Source organism: Anser cygnoides, chromosome 18, assembly GCF_040182565.1.
Source record: "Anser cygnoides isolate HZ-2024a breed goose chromosome 18, Taihu_goose_T2T_genome, whole genome shotgun sequence".
NCBI classification, from domain to species: domain Eukaryota; kingdom Metazoa; phylum Chordata; class Aves; order Anseriformes; family Anatidae; genus Anser; species Anser cygnoides.
In genome coordinates this window covers 3,682,304-3,697,821 of record NC_089890.1, presented here as the reverse complement: position 1 = coordinate 3,697,821, position 15,518 = coordinate 3,682,304, and the positions used below count along the sequence as shown (strand labels likewise).

Genomic DNA, 15,518 nt, shown 5'->3' with positions numbered 1-15,518 from the left:
GGAGTTTAACTATGCTGTTGGCCTTGAGGCTTTAGGTATCAAGGAGAGATTATTTCAGAGATCAAACTGAATGCTGATTCGAGGGAGTAGCTCATCCCTTTGGAGTGCTCCAGAAGGAAAAGGGAACATTGTCAGTTCAATCTACTGTGGAATTTATAGTATTAATGATCTGAAGAACACTTTAGGGATTTCTGTCAGATGTCTATTTTAATTTAAACTCTTGGGTGTTTAACTACCCAAAATATTGAGTTCTAGTCATTATAAAAACTAATAACTGGCTTATTTTGCTGCTAATTCAGAAACTGAGGTTAATTATCTATAGTGAAAGGATGTGGTACTAATCTAAAGTCTACCTGAATAAGACACTGTGGTTAATTGATTCCCCATGAAATGACAAAAGATTCCTTCAGAGTAAAGAGATGTTTAATATTCAGGGATTTCTCAAAGGTACTAAATTTTGCTTCTCATGAAAGGTTTTTTTTGTTTGGCTTTATCAGCTGTACCTTACCCTTTTATTATTCTTATTGTTGCTTTACTTTTATGAAAAATACCATAGGGTGATTATACGTTTTCCAGGTGGAAGCCCGTCTACTGTGTCCCTTTGATTTGCAATAAACCTTGTCTACAAGATGTTACCCCACTGAAGGTGGTGGGAATTGCTGGATATCCAGTCCACAGATGTGGGGTTGCACCAAGAATTTGGCACCTCTGTTTGGTCCAAACAGATGGGCGCTCCAGCAGAGCTGCGTGCTTGCGGGCGAGCATGGTCAGGGTTTGGCCCTGCTAACTGTTCCAAAATCACAGGCACATTAGCCTCAGAGCTGAAATTCTTCTTTGTGCTCTGCCCTGTATTCTCTCTGCTCTGCCATTCCCTTTCTTCAGGGCTCTGAATCTGCCCACTATCCCACTAGTTTATTTAATAAAAATTACTTTCTGAGCCAACTGCAAGCAGCTAAAAAAAATTAATTTAAACTTCCCCTAAAGTGTATTTGTCACTGTCCACTGCTGTAATTCATTACGTTGTATCCTAGCATACCCTGAACATGGCAGTGTCAGAACTCTGATGATGTAGTGCAGTCTCCATGTATAATATATCATGAGAACAGTTTCAACTTGGGTGATATATTAAGCCAGCCTGGAAGGATTTTGAAAATAGACCTAAATTTCTAGAATTTTTTCGTGTAGCTTTGAGTGGTTGAAGGCTTCACCCAAAGCGTTTTTACTGAATATCTAAATCACTTCTCCCTTGCCAGGCACGTGTTGGAGTTAGGGATGTCAATTAACCTAGTGGGGCTTTGTGGCTGGCTGACCGAAGCCTACGTGTGCATCACGTCTACTTACCGAGCTCATTTTGCAGTACTGCCTTGACCTGGTTATGTTTAAAAAAGCAAATATTAAATATGTTTGCAGTCTAAACCGAGCAACGTGCAGTTCAGCCGGGCTTGCAAGTGACAGGAATACGTGTGGGTGTGATGAACACGACTGTCTTCCGCTGCATGGGATCGAGCCCTCCCAGCAGAATGCTGTGCGGGGCAGAAAGCACCAGGCTTTCCTGATGAAAAGAAACAACTTGTGAAGGATGGGCTGGGTGGTGTGGCTGGATGCAACTGGACGCCAAGAGGGCAGGAAAAGGGAGAAAGAGCTGAGAACAAAAGCTGGAAAATGTAAACCGAGAGTAAATAAATAAGAGGGCAAAAACAGCAGGAAGAGGAAGGAAGAAGTGGGAAAGAAAATGGGAACAGCTATTAGGCTTTGCTTACAGGCAAATAGCTTGTTATCAGGGCAGGTCAGGACTTTCTTTTGGAATTGTTTTTCAGTGCAAATAAAAATAAATTTAGAAAAATAATACAAACACGAGCAGAGATTTTCTACCTCCACTCCCTCCCAATTCATCAAAATGTAACTTCTCCCCCTCCCTCTTCCCAAGTTTTCTGTTCTTTTTGATAAAACCTGCATATTCCAACCAGATCTTTTAAGAGACTTGGGGTCTGACTGAGCTTGTAGGGTGTTATAAGATGAGCATGAAATGGACTTTGCACTGTTGTGCTCTGCCCCATCAGTAGGGCACAGAAGCAATTCCTGCCCTTTTTGAAGTAACTACCTTCAGCTGTCAGGGCCATGGCAGAGAAAAAAAATATCTGCATGTATGCAGGAGCTTTTTAAATGTTATCTAACAGTAGTAACCATTTAGCCCAACTCAATGTTCAAACTTAATTACCAGGAAAATGCTATACATTATGAAGATTTAAATCATTTAACAAGCCTTGTGCGAGTCTTAATGCTTTTTTATTACTGCCTTTTTCATATCCTTTTTATTTGATAGGACAAAAGCAATACTTAGCATAGATTTCCAGGGTAGGGATCGCCTCATGCTTTGCAGAAGGCACGGCACGCTGAAAAGTAGGAGAAAAGAGAAGTTTGCTCTGATCATTAAATCTGGGACAGGAATGACGGAGAGCCCCTTTGCAGCCAGGCTGTTTCCATACAAATTTTGACAGGGTCCAGAGTAAGGAGGGTGCACCCAAGGAATCAGCCCTAGTGTGGTAACTCCTGATGTGTCAAGTTAGCAGCTCGTGGTGGTTTACTTTTTCGCAATGTGACGGTTTACATTTTGGCATCGTGGTGCATCCACACCTGAAGAAGAGGCTGTAAGGGGAAAGAAAGAAGAAATACTTTAGGCTGAAAGAGCAAACGGGACAAAGAGGTAAATGCCAGCCTAGTGCTTCTTCACCCCTCGTCTAAACTGCTCCCCTTAACTACGGCCATGGCTTGATGAAAAAGGAAATCCAGCGTTAGGACCTAAAATACTCAGTCCCATAGTGGCAACACACTGCTGTGGCAAAAAATGTGCTCATGCGAAACCTGTGAGGAGCTGGAGGACCAGGCAGGGCCTTGTTCACTGCAGCTTCCCCTCACACTGCACGGATTCTCTGTGTTAAGCATGGAGCAAAGGTATAATATATGTGTCTCCCTGAGCAGTAAAGTCCTACTTCCACCTTCTGCTGAAAGCCCAATTTAGTCCGTAAGCTTGTCTGTATGGCCAACCTTTGGACAGTAAGCTGGGATGTGAGCCTACTGAATTTATGGATTTGGTGCTGAGGGGTTCTTTTTGTCTTTTGCCCTTTTAACTAGATATTATCTAAGGACTTGCACTTTGATCTTTAATGTCTTTTTGGAAGCAGTTTTTATTTTTTAATTCTTGCGATCCCTAATATTTTCAATATCTGGAAGAATACTCAGTCCTTCTCTGACTTCTGTGTGAGATGAACATTTCTGATGCCTCCTGTGGCAGGCAGTTCGATGCCTTGCGTGTCCTGTAAAAATGATTTTCTCAGATCAGTGGGAAATGTTAGATTCTCGTTCCAGTCCATGAGTCCTCCGCAGGTGGTTGTTACGATGCCGCTGGTTAAATTGGCCCCAGTGCAGCACCCAGTGCAGGTCAGCAAACTCGTGGTTCGAGGATCGCTGTAACAGAACAAAGACAAGGCAGAACTGCATTAACAATGAATTCATTAAGCATTTGCATTTTCATGGAAATCTGATGCTATTTCATCTAATCAAAGATTGTACTTTTTTCCCCAAAGTCTTATGTCTCAATCTATAACTGACACACTGTGAAATATCTGAAATCCACTTGAAACCCCATGGGATCCTCGCTGAATTCCACAGCCTCGTAGCATATGCAATTACACTAAGATACGCAGAAATTTCTGTCTCTTCTCACAAGATTTTCTCCTAGATCTGTAGAAAGCATATTTGCACCAAGTGGAGAATTTTAATTCTCACCCAAAAGAGTCTTTGTTCATTTTTGCCAATAACCTTTACGATTGTCTGCAGTTTCACAGACTATGCATACATCCAATACTGTGACTTAACTGTTTCCAGATTTTCTACTTAACTCTTAAAAAAAATATATTGTGTAAAATTTCTTACCGTGGCTTCTAGCTTTTGTAGTTAGCAGAAGTCTCCAGAATCTGACCTGTGAAATACGTCTCCGAGATGCTCCGAATGCTGGAATTATCTCCATTGAACTCTGCATCTAGTATCTTTTCTAAAACTCAACATCTGCATCTGCATTTGCAGACAGACCTGGCACTGAGCTTGCTCTTGCTTACCCTATTGTTCCTCATTTGTTCTCTGCATCACCTTCGCTTATTGGCATATGGGCTGCTAATTACAGGGCTGCTCTCTGGCCCATCAGCTATTCAGTTATGTCCCCCAGGTGAAATGAGCCCAAACAAGTTGGGAGAGACTGTTCAAATCTGTTCCACGCAGGCTGAGAGGAATGAAAAGAAAAGCCAGCATTCATCATTCAAAAGATAAACATTTGACAGCACAGCTTGACTATGTCAGGAACACTTCTGTTTTAATAGTACGCCTGCAAGCTTTCAAAACAAGTGTTTACCTGTCACAATAAACAGTTATGAGTGAAGTACACAAAACACACTAAACTCGGAGCTGGCAAGCTTCCAGAAATGCCATGTGCAGTTAAACTCTTGAGCTTGTCATCCCATCCAACATAAATCTCTTCAGTTGTCTTCTGTCTTCTTCAGTGTATATTGTGGGACTCCTCTGATTGCCTCGGAGACATCTGTCTCGGATGCATACAAAATCCCGGGATGTATAGCAAGTGCCTGGAGCTGACGGGCGCGTTAAGGTCTAACCCTTAAACAGCTGCAATTAATTCCCTAATGGCTGCTGGTGAGTCTGGGTGTCTTACTTTGCTCCTTTGTATCTCTGGAAACAAATTGGTATTTGCACAGGCTACAAATCTCTGCTTGTAACTGCGTCCTGGGCATGGGGAAATAGTGGAGGAGTAGCAGGATGTTGAATGCTGCCTTTGAAAAGGAAAAGTGGAAGCCTGGAGCAGAGCAGAGTGGAGAAAACAGCCTCACTGAGGTGCTGCATCAAACCCCGTATCTGCATCTTGGGGTGACTTCAGAGAAATGAGGAGCCCGGTGTAGTGACGGGCCTGGGTCTGTTTGAGGCTGACATGAGAGAAGGTCAGGAGTTTGCTTGGCTGGGGTTTTCTTTCACTGTGCCAAACAATGAGAATTCCCACTTTTTCAGAGATGTTATTTCACTTTGTAGGACTTCCTGCCAAGTCTAACGCTGTGCAGCATACTGGAAAAATAGCTAAAGTCAATAAATACGGCCCATAAAAGTAAAGTCTGGCACGTTTGCACAGGAAACAATTACGTCTTTCTTTTTTTTTTTTTAATACATTTCAATAGCTTAAAGAGAGGCTAGGAGAGAAAGAGGCATTTCCTCCTGTATGTATGTATTTTTAATGTGACGTTTCGCTTTTTTGTGGCAGAGCGAGGCATAGGCCAGCCTCGGCTCGCCAGGTAGTGTGATCTGAGCAGAACTCTCTGGTTCCAGTGCCCCCCTTCTGGTCTTCTGATGGGGGAAAGGGGAAACAACAGCTGAAATGGAAACTGGAGAATTTCAGACCTGGGCTCCTGGGTTGAGGCTTTGGCACTTTTGTGGCGTAAACCGCATGCAAATCAAGGTAATATGGGTTGTACAGGGGGTAATTCTCAAGATAGGTCAGTCAGATCTACAGCGTTCTTCAGGTCTGCATGGGTTGTTCCTTGGCCTTTTTTGAGTTTTTTTTCAAGAAATGCATGCTTCCTGACCTGTTGTGGATTTGGTGGTCTAAAACACAGGCTCACACCACCACCTCCCAGTGGGGCACTTGCTTAGACCTCAGTGCAAGTCTCCACACCTCCAGACTTGCAGGTGAGCACCGTAAGCACCAGGCAGTTGATTTTCTCCCTTGCTCTGTGTGGCCTTTCACAGCAGCAGTCCTCTCCCGAGCGGGTCTTTGGGCATTCCTGATTCCAAGGGGACCCGCTCAGGGCCGCTGCTGATCCGACCCTCGCCTTTCCCATAGTCTGTGTGGGTGGCCTTCTTGCCTGACTCCCATGCAACATTTCAAAAGGCCTCGGTTTTGTTCCAGTGCAGAATGTAAAAGGCTTTCAACATCTCCATTGAAAAAAAAAAACCAACAACAAAAATTCCAACGTTTGGGCTCCCCATTTGCCTTCCAAGAGCACAGTGAGAAAAAGGAAGGTCTGCCCTTATTCAGTCCTGGCAAGTCCAATCTAGAGCTGTGTAAAAATGCATCTAAAAAAAGGACCTTTCTTCCAATAAATGGCCATTTAATGAATAAAAGAGAAACAATTGAAGTCTGCAGTAATAGAACAATTATGTGCTGTTGTGCGTTCCAGCTGGCTACACATTGAACAGTTCTTACAAATTGCCGGAAACGCAGCGGCACACGGACCCGATACGTTTCAGGACAGTCATTATTAAGAAGAAATACCATGTGTCAATCTGCTGAAGCCCTCCGAGGGCATTATCCTCCTAAAATCCCTTAATTACTGCTCTGGGGCTCACGTGTGTGCCTGGCCCGCAGTGTGCACGAGAGGGAGAGTGCTGGAAGCGGTAACCCCGGTGTGATGTTCATTAACTTTCTCAGTCTCTGCTCTTTCCTCTTCTGAGCAGCAGAGGGAAGAAAGCGTGCTAGGGAGGCTGCAAAGAGAGCAAGGAGAGTCCCAGGCAGGAGGAGGTCTGAATGGCTGGGGTGGAACAGGTAGGGAAGTCAGAGAAGCAAATGTGCAGATGTGAGATGAGAGGGGAAACGTGGACGCACAGACAGGATGAGAAGAAAAGCAAGGAGGACAAAACAGCTGGTGGAAGCTGTCCATTCTCTTTTTTAGACATTTCTTTGATATTTAGCTGTTTGGTATTCAGATGGCAACAAGGAAGTTGAAAATGGTGCTGGAAGGTCTGGGCTTGGAAGCCACACGTGTTAATAAAGTAAACTGCCCACCCAGTGTTGTAGGTCAGAGGTTTGGGGATCAGGGCTGGCCCCCTTGGAGCCCCCAGCCAAAGAGTGATGGATTCAGACTTGTGCCCTGCAATGTATGGTGCTGCCCAAGGGGCCTAATTCTGGATTTGAATCAGGGGTAATTGAACCACTCTGTGGGCATTTGGGGATGCACAAATAGGAGAAAAGGTGGGGGGCGATTCTGAGCAGTTCGGTAACAGAAACGAGAGCTTCGGGCTCCGGCGTGGTCCTCAGTCGACTGATTTCATAGCGATCTTCGGTCATTCAAAAAAGTAAGGTCATGAGGGTTGTTCGGAGCTGGCAAGCACTGATTAAACATGATATAAATACCTCTGCTATGTTAGATCTGTGGGAAGAATTTAAATGTCTGAAGAGCAGAGGAGTAGGGATTAACGAGCTGTGAAGGAAGGAGATGTATTTAAGGTGTTTGTGAATAGGGAGAGGACCAAGTTCCTGCTCCATATTTAAGATATTAAAGCTACTTTGTGTTTTTTTTTTCTTTCAAAAGAAAGCATGAAAACCCCCGCAGTTCTGAGTACTTGTCAGGGATGTAATGATGGAAATTTTGTCAGCCTCGCTTTGCATAATAGGGATCATTATGTGATGGTAAATTTCTCTGTATGTTCTGTACGTTCCTAATGTGGGAGGAATAAAATATTCCTCAGGTTTCTTTTGCAGTGCTTGTCAATGAACGCACTGGGTCAGATTGTCTTCTCGTTTATTAGCAGGGAAAGCTGAGATGACTTTATGCAAGCACAACAGTAGGAAATCACAGTGCTCGGAGACAATAAGCCAGGCTTATTGTTTCAAATCCTGCCAGCCTGACAGGTACTTCTTGCATCAGCTGTATTTTAAGTTCCTGTTGGAAGCTCTGCTTCCCAGTCCCAGCCCCTGAGTCCCTCGGGTACGGCTGGGAAGGCACCGGATCGGCTGCAGGGGGTAGGTGCACTCGTGGGCTGCATGCCGGCCCCCTGCCCGTCAGAAGGGGTGAGCAAGTGCTTGGTTATCAGCGGGGTGAATCGTCCCAGGAGGCTGTAGAAGCTCGTAGCTCAGTTTCAGTGCTGCTGCTTTAGGAGTGTCTAAACACTGCAGAAAGCCTTCCTGGAAATATAAACTCAGATATTTTTTTTTTATTTTTTATTTTTTTGCAGAGACTCCTCCAAGGCCTTTCCAGCACTCCAGAGTGTCCCACGCGCTTCTGATAGCCAGACACAGAGCCGTAACTTAGGCTCACACAAACAACTGCCTGCTTGAGTAAAAATACGTTGAATCTGGCTAATAATAGCAGCTAGGAATTTCAGTGGAGCTTATCTGATTTTAACAACCGACTCCCCTCTGCTCCTTTGTAAATCTCAGTGAGAAATACACGGGGAGGAGTGTTAAACAGTGCTTTGCAGAGGAAGGTTAAGCTATTGCAGTCTGCAGAGGGCAAGTAGAGGCCCAAAGTGGCTGCATGGCCGGTCCCGAGGTGCAGAGGGGCACAGGTCCAGAGGCTGCCCGCAGCATCCCATTGGGGTGGTTTGGCTCCAGGAGTCCCCGAGTGGCCCCACTGCTAGCGGAGGGTGCCCGGAGCTGGGAACGCAACTAAATGGCCTTCAACAGTAACGCCAGTAGTAGCTGGAATAAATTAAGCTTTCCAACAGGGAAGGCAAGGTGTCCTTCTGCATGCGGTAAGTAGGTATTTGTTCAAAACAATTAGACTCCATAGCCTAGTTTAGTACTTAATCAATTTATGTGGTTAGCTAAAGTACCTGCATATGCCCCTAATAATTGGTGACACCTTGTTCCTAGAGCACTGCTATGTGCTTACAGAGAAATTACATTTTTAATTATGCCACACAAGCCTAATGGAAAATCTAATTATGACAGTGGTATTTTTCAACTTTTGTACAAATAGTGTATTTTTTGCAATGCAGTTTCAAGTGTTGCTTCTGCTGTAGGATTTCAGGAGAGGAAATGCATTCTGCTCAGTTTGTACCATGCTTCACTTTATTATTTATTAATCACTGCTATGTATTATTTGTATGCTACTATAAATGTCCTGGTAGTTGATGCAGTAAAGCAGGCAAATGGGAGTCATTGCTCAAAAGATTCTCACTGGCCTAAAAGAAACAGTGCTGTAAGCAGTGGAAATAACCGAAGCTGTTTCTCGGGGATTTGTGCCTTGTCTTTTTATTCTCTGATGCCTAATGTGGTGTGATCTCTGACTGAAACGCTTTGCATGGATTAGGACACTCACAGGACTCCTTTGTGCCTAATTAGGGTTGGGGTCTTGCTGGAGCCTTTTTCTCCCCAGGGACAAAGTACAAATAATTCAGTCTGGGGCCTCACTCCTTCCTCCTCCACCCTGCCAGGTGACAAGGGGCTCGCTGGCTTCTCGTGGTCAGGGTTCCTCTGGTAACTCCAGTCCACCACGGCGTTCATAAGCAGATTGTGTGGGCCAAAAGCCACTCTTCTTCTCTAATTTCCCCCCCAGTGATTTCTGCGAGAGCTTGGCCAATACTTTTTGCGAATTCAGCCATATTTGTAGCGCTTTAAAACAGCATGGTGTGTCTTAGCTGGTTTATTGTTTAATCACAGAGAAAAGATGGGATTCGCAGTGCCGTCCGGGGCTGGTCTGACGCTGCTCCTGCTCGGTACCCAGCCTAAGCACCCCCAGGGACAGAGGGGGGACAGCTGAGCGGTTCTGTGCCTCATCCCTTCTGCAGAGGGACTCACCGTGGGGCAGAGTAGCCCTACAGCCGCTCCTTCTGAGCCACTGCGGCTGGCAGAAGCCAGGATCTGCTACGAGTAGCTACTGATTTAATTGATCATAGCAGACCAACCCCTCGAGCTTTTCAAAAGATTTGACTTCAGCGGCTATAAAAGTTACTCAGGTTCTTAATTAGCCTCCAGTTCCTATCCGAAGGGGTCCAGGGAGCCTCTTGCTCATAAAATGGAGGCAGTCCTTCTCTGCTCGCTGTCTCCCATCAGCTTGAAGCATTTGGCAGGCAGGGATGTTCCCTCCCTGTGCCCTCTGGGGGTGCCCCTCTGAGCTGTTACTGAATTCCTGGGCATAACAGAGGGCACTGGTGCAGCAGGGAGCTGCGTGCATCAGCAGTTTCCTAGGCCAAATCTGTGGTTCCTTTGAGTTTCTCCCAGAGGAGAGCCTGGGGAAAAAATTCATGTCACTCCAAAGACGACCTGCTTCTGAGGATGCATTTCAGAGCAGACCTAAAGGGTGTTTAGGTATAAAGATATTTCCAACTTCTTCACTTGCAAGTGGCACAGGTGCACCCTGAAACTTGACTTGGTCAAATGTGTCCGGGGTATACCTGGGTAAGCAGAACGTGTTGCTCCGAGCTGGTATTTTTTCTTGTTTTCTTTAAAACAGCTTGTTCTGCTCGGATGCTCTGTGTCTGCTAATAGATAATGTTATGGGAAGGGCTGTAAGACCTTATCACTGGAGAGTGCTGAAAATGTGAATGCGTATTAGTGTGTAGAGTCTCTTTTCCTGCAAACTTTAAGGTATATTGCAGAAGTGCAACTCTCCTGCTATCACAGGTACTCTGCCTGGACCAGATGTGATTGTCTTGGGATACGTGTTTCCATTTGAGCTGGAGAGCGGCTAAAAGCACCATGCAGGCTCCCTTCTTCCTCTTTAATGGGAGACATCTACATTTTCCAGACATTCCCAGCAGTCCAAGGGTGGTATATTAAAAGCGAGTGGAAGGCAGCGAGGTAAGAAGGACAGCACCAAGCCAGAGCTGGCCATCTGTCTTGAGTCCCTGACAATTCTGGGAGGGAACCAAGGGGATGTGGCTGGCTGGCGTGGCATCCAAGTGAATGGCAGTGCCTGCTGCCCTGCGGGCAGGAGATCATCTGACAGAAATGTATTTGGAAATTATTTTAGGATTTTCTTGGCTATTTTGGTTTACTTTGGCCTAATCCACCTTTGTGTTTTTATTCTTTGGCTCGCAGCAGCAACTACAGCACCGTATTGTCTTGCTCAAAGCGCTGCTGCCAGGATGAGGCAATTTTCTTTCAGCAGATCCATCCCCAAAGCTTTCAAAGTGTCTGAGATTATGGAAGATACCCTGCCTGTGCAACTTAATTGGACTATTGGGCTAAGACTGCTGCAAAGATATCCCTGTTAAGATATTAACTGATAGGAGCTCGTACAGATTAAATTTTATTTGTTGAATTATGGTGATCAGAGCAGTCCCATCAGGTAGAACTGCAGAGAACAGGTTTACTAATAAATACTGCAGGGCAATTCGTCATTTCTCGTTTCAGTGAGGAGCCTCAAACACAGCAGATTGCTGCCAGAGAGCCCTGCCTGTGAGGCTACCAAATCGCAGCCTGCCATTTCGTTTTGCCATCACATTTGTTAAGCGGCAGGACAGCATTAGACCGGCCTGCCATTTACATCCGTTAGAGGTGAAAATACTGCAGCGCGCCTCAAAGCCGTGCTGAGGAAGAATGAGAAAATGCCTCAGGAATAATGGCTTCCTCTGCAACCCTCATTTTCACAGTGGTTGCAGAGAAAATCCCTGTCCTCGCTGGCCTCTGCGCTGCAGCCCCGTTCTGGTCTGAGCTCAGCCGTGTTGATTCATACCATGCCTTTCACAAAATTAGCTAATGCCTTTTAGCTGAATATTATCCCAATTTTAAGCCCATCAGGCGACAAGAGGATTCAGTGTCCAGGAAATGAAATGGTTTAGAGCACGCTGCGGTGCTGAGGCACCTCGGTGTAGATCTTGCTTGGGAGGGAGATAAGGACCGGCAGACACGGGACAGACAGCCGGGATCGCCGGCGCCTTTCGGACAGCCGGCACCTGCAGCTCGATGTTCGGTCCTTTCTGGTTCTCTTCCAAAGCCTCTCCGCCTTCCCCTGGAGCTGCCTTTGTTTTGAGGAAAAGGAATAAGAAACCCAAATGTGGTTAGAACTTGATAGCCATCTGACATGTTACAAATTAATGTTGCCGCCCTTGAGATAAGAGCACCATTTGCATGGACATGAGTAAGGTCAGATGAAGGCAAGGTTTCTAAATGTCTCCCTGCATGGGACAGGGCAGGGGAGGCTGCAGGGAAATCTCGCCCCCCACAGACTCCCCACAATGCCTTTGCTCTCCATGGGGCAGAAGTGACCCGGTCCCAGGCTCAGGCACCTCACATCTGTGAGCGGTGCTCGCGGTGTGTTCTGTGACAGTGCAGGAAGAGCTTATTTGGACCCTACTGTGACTGCCTCGTACTCCGGGGGCACCTATCTTTAACAGCAGCACCCTGAACACCATTCTTGGCTAAGGACTGGGGGGGTTAAGCCAAGTAACACCAAGACACCTCAGGCAGCCTAAAACAGAAATCCACTGGGTCCCTAAGCTCTTTTGCTCAGCCTCACTCAGATTTTGGAAAATACAACATGGTTTGGAGCTGGCGGTACCAGGCAGTCAGGCTGGGAACAAGACACAGGTTTGAGCAGGGCCATGACACCTACCTGGAGGGGAAATTCAGGGAGGAAAACAGCCGTTTCTTTTAACACAGGTATGGCATTTTTCTGTATTCCTGATGTCACATGAAGAGCAAGGGGATCACTATGGATCTGCAAAGGCAGCCTGAGCGAAGGGATCACTAGGGATCTACAAAGGCAACCTGAGCACCTGTCTGGGGGGGAAATCCCAGTGAAGATCAGGTGAGGCTTCATCCCCCTCGTTGATGGGGGGCAGCTTGTGCTGGGTGCACCTGTACCCGGAGCTACAGGCTGCTGAACAGCAGAGGTTTGGCGTGGCGGGGCGATCTCTGTCTGCAGGACCAGGAACATCGGCAGCTCCTTTGGGAGCAGCCCGGCTGGGGCTGTGCGGAGCCAGGGCTGTGCCATGCCCTTCGCCAAGCTCTGCCGCAGGGAGGAAAACAAATCTGCCCCAATGGTGTGGAAGGAAGAAAACTGAATTTATAGGCAATCAATGGCACTCTCTGCATCAGCGTATTTGTGAAAAGTGCCTGTTATATTTTTTGCATAGTCCTAGATGAAAGTGGAGCAGAAATCCTACATGAGAGGGTTTTTGGGGGGGGAGGTGGGAGAACCAAAAACCTTGGATGAAGTCCAATATTCAAGCAATAAGACCGTAAGAAGCAGGCATCATTATAAGATAATTGACTGTGGAGAGCAGTCACACATCCCAAGGTGAAGCATAGGGCACTTAACATATCAATAAGGTCAATTATCTGATTATGTCAGCTGCCTTAGTGCTGTTATTAACCTATATTGCTCTTATTAACCTTTCTGATGAAGAATCTTTCAAAAATAATTATATTAAAGTACAAATCTCTCAAGTTTAAAATATGTGAATGTTCCATTTCAGTAGTCGTGTGTCATAGGATAATGAACATCTGATTGCCTGGCTGACACAATGAGGTTTTTAATCAGGCTCCCTTTCCTAGGATCAGCGTGTTAGCTATGACAGCCTTCCCTGGGCCCAGGCAGTCTCATGAAAGCGCTGCTGTCATGTTACGAATGGCGGGATTTAAAATTGAAATGTGAGCAAATAAGACAAGAAATGTAACGGATATGCTGGGGAGCGGGGTCCTGGGAAAATACCCACTGAAAGCCTCTTCAGTCAATTCCAATTATTAAAGCATACAGCCGATTCAATTAGTGGTTATGTACAAGTGCATATAGTATTTACTACCTAGCAGAGTTGATCAAAGAGGAACACACTGCTCATGAAAATTTGTTCATATTCATTTTGTCTTTTTTTTTTTCTTCTTCTGCAGAGCATTTTGAAGTCTGAGAGCATTTTGCCACAACTTTCAGCCATTCTTTCATCTATCAGAGAATGTGAGTGTTCTAATTTCTACTGGGGATTACTAATTCATTACTTGCTTTTGGCAAAACCAATGCAAATTCTGCTTATTACAAGTTTTGATAACTGTGTGTTTCTCTGTGTGTGTGCCTGTACAGCAGGTGAAGTATCATTTCACATAGTGTGGCTATTCACTGAGCAAACATAAGCAATGAGCAGAAAATAAGAATGCTTTATTTTTATCTGTGACTTACCAGGTTTACAGTTGGTTGTGATTTGGTCTTCAAATGGCCACACTAAACATCCTTTAAAGACACTTTTTTTGTCCCTGGAATTCATTGCCTATTTAAAATCATTGGGCTTATTGAAAGTTTAAGATATCCATATGCCTATTTTGGACTGACATGTTTTTCTAGGTAGAAATAGTGAAACTGGTCTCCCTCTTTGAAGCCCAAATGAGGTGGTATTTTTTTTTTTTTTCTGTTAGAAAACGGTGAGGAGGAAAATCCCATGAAAGGCTAAAGCTGAAAAATTCTCCTTCAATGAAATTCCCATTTGTCTTTCCCCGGTGTACTCCCTTCTCAAAGATCTCCGCTGTCAGCACAATACATCTGGTACCTGGGAAGGACAAGTGTTTCTGTAGTCCCTCCACATCTTCCCTTCCCCCCCATATAAAAAAGAACAGACGATGAAAGCTTATTGCCTCATTTCCAAGTCCAGGAGACCCTGATTTACTTTTTGCTGTGTGTTGAGAATGGTAGATGAATCGGATGACGCAGGACGAGTCCCTGTGAAGTCCCCTCCTTGCTCCAGCACCGTGAGGAGGAGGCGCTCTGCCAAACCCCAGCCGTGGCACAATCCAGGCACCTCTGTGACCATCTTGAGCCGCAGCTCCCGGATTGGGTAGTGAGTTTGACATTTTGGTGCTGATGAACATTTCTGTTGCACACCTTTCCTGGTCTGTTTCTTCCAATGGGATTAGTTGCATCTATCAGTGCCACACACACAGACGTTTTTAGTCACCTTCCTGTTTGTAATTCTGCTAGAGGCAGTCGAGAAGCAAGTGTTTGTGCCAGGAGTATTATGTATGGCTCTGCTGATTTTTGCAAAACTCTTTTTAAAAGTCTGCAGTGACTGCTGTGGCTCTGCAATGTTCAGGGAGTAATATGAACTATTAGTACAGCATAGAAAATCAAAGTCTGCTGGGAATGTTTCAGCGGCAAATAGAGGGCAATTATCTGAAATGAGGACTCAAGGAACACTATGTCTTGCAAATATGGCCTCTAAGCCAAGTCAATATATCTGGAGAAGCCGTTGCCCACAGTAACAAATGTATGTCCCTTCCAGGAAAACAATATCTGCTTTTACCTCCCACTAAGGTGTCAGAGAGCTGCAGCGAGAGTAAATGTTTGGGTACTTTTTCCCTCATTAGCCTTCCACTGAGGTTGGGATTTGCTTAGCCAGACCACACCATTAGGAAATTTATTGTACCCTTGATCTGCTTTTGTTTCTGCCTCACGGAGAGCATTTCTTCCTGAGGCACGTTAAAGATGGGAGTGTATTTCTGTTTCAGGAGAGAGTCCTCAGCCCTGGGAAAGCTTTGCCAGTCCTCGGGGCCCAGTAACGTCAGCTGGCAGTTGATGCCATCAGCCCACGTGCTGGCTAAGTCTCACCCTTTTCCATCTCTGGTTTTCTGTAGACAACTGGAAAATGCAGGGGATGCTGTCAGGACAAGTTCAACATCAACTTCAATATCTCTTTCTGAAGATCTTTCTTCTTTTAATCATTCATCCTGACAACATCTGTATTTAAGTGCTATCCGTGGTTTGTGAATAATGTGAAAAGAAAGCCGTGGCAGACAGAGATGAAATGTTTGATTG

The 15,518-nt window shown here is 45.4% G+C and overlaps 1 long non-coding RNA gene across 1 annotated transcript in view; it reads left to right on the top strand.

Moving 5' to 3' along the window:
• The window catches only part of LOC106041064 (uncharacterized), a 399,163-nt gene that overhangs the window by 202,346 nt on the left and 181,299 nt on the right, over positions 1-15,518 (top strand). Inside the window, exons 17-18 of the long non-coding RNA XR_010825713.1 lie at positions 12,380-12,527; positions 13,610-13,673. This is a non-coding gene — a long non-coding RNA (uncharacterized lncRNA). The remainder of the gene's footprint in view (positions 1-12,379; positions 12,528-13,609; positions 13,674-15,518) is intronic.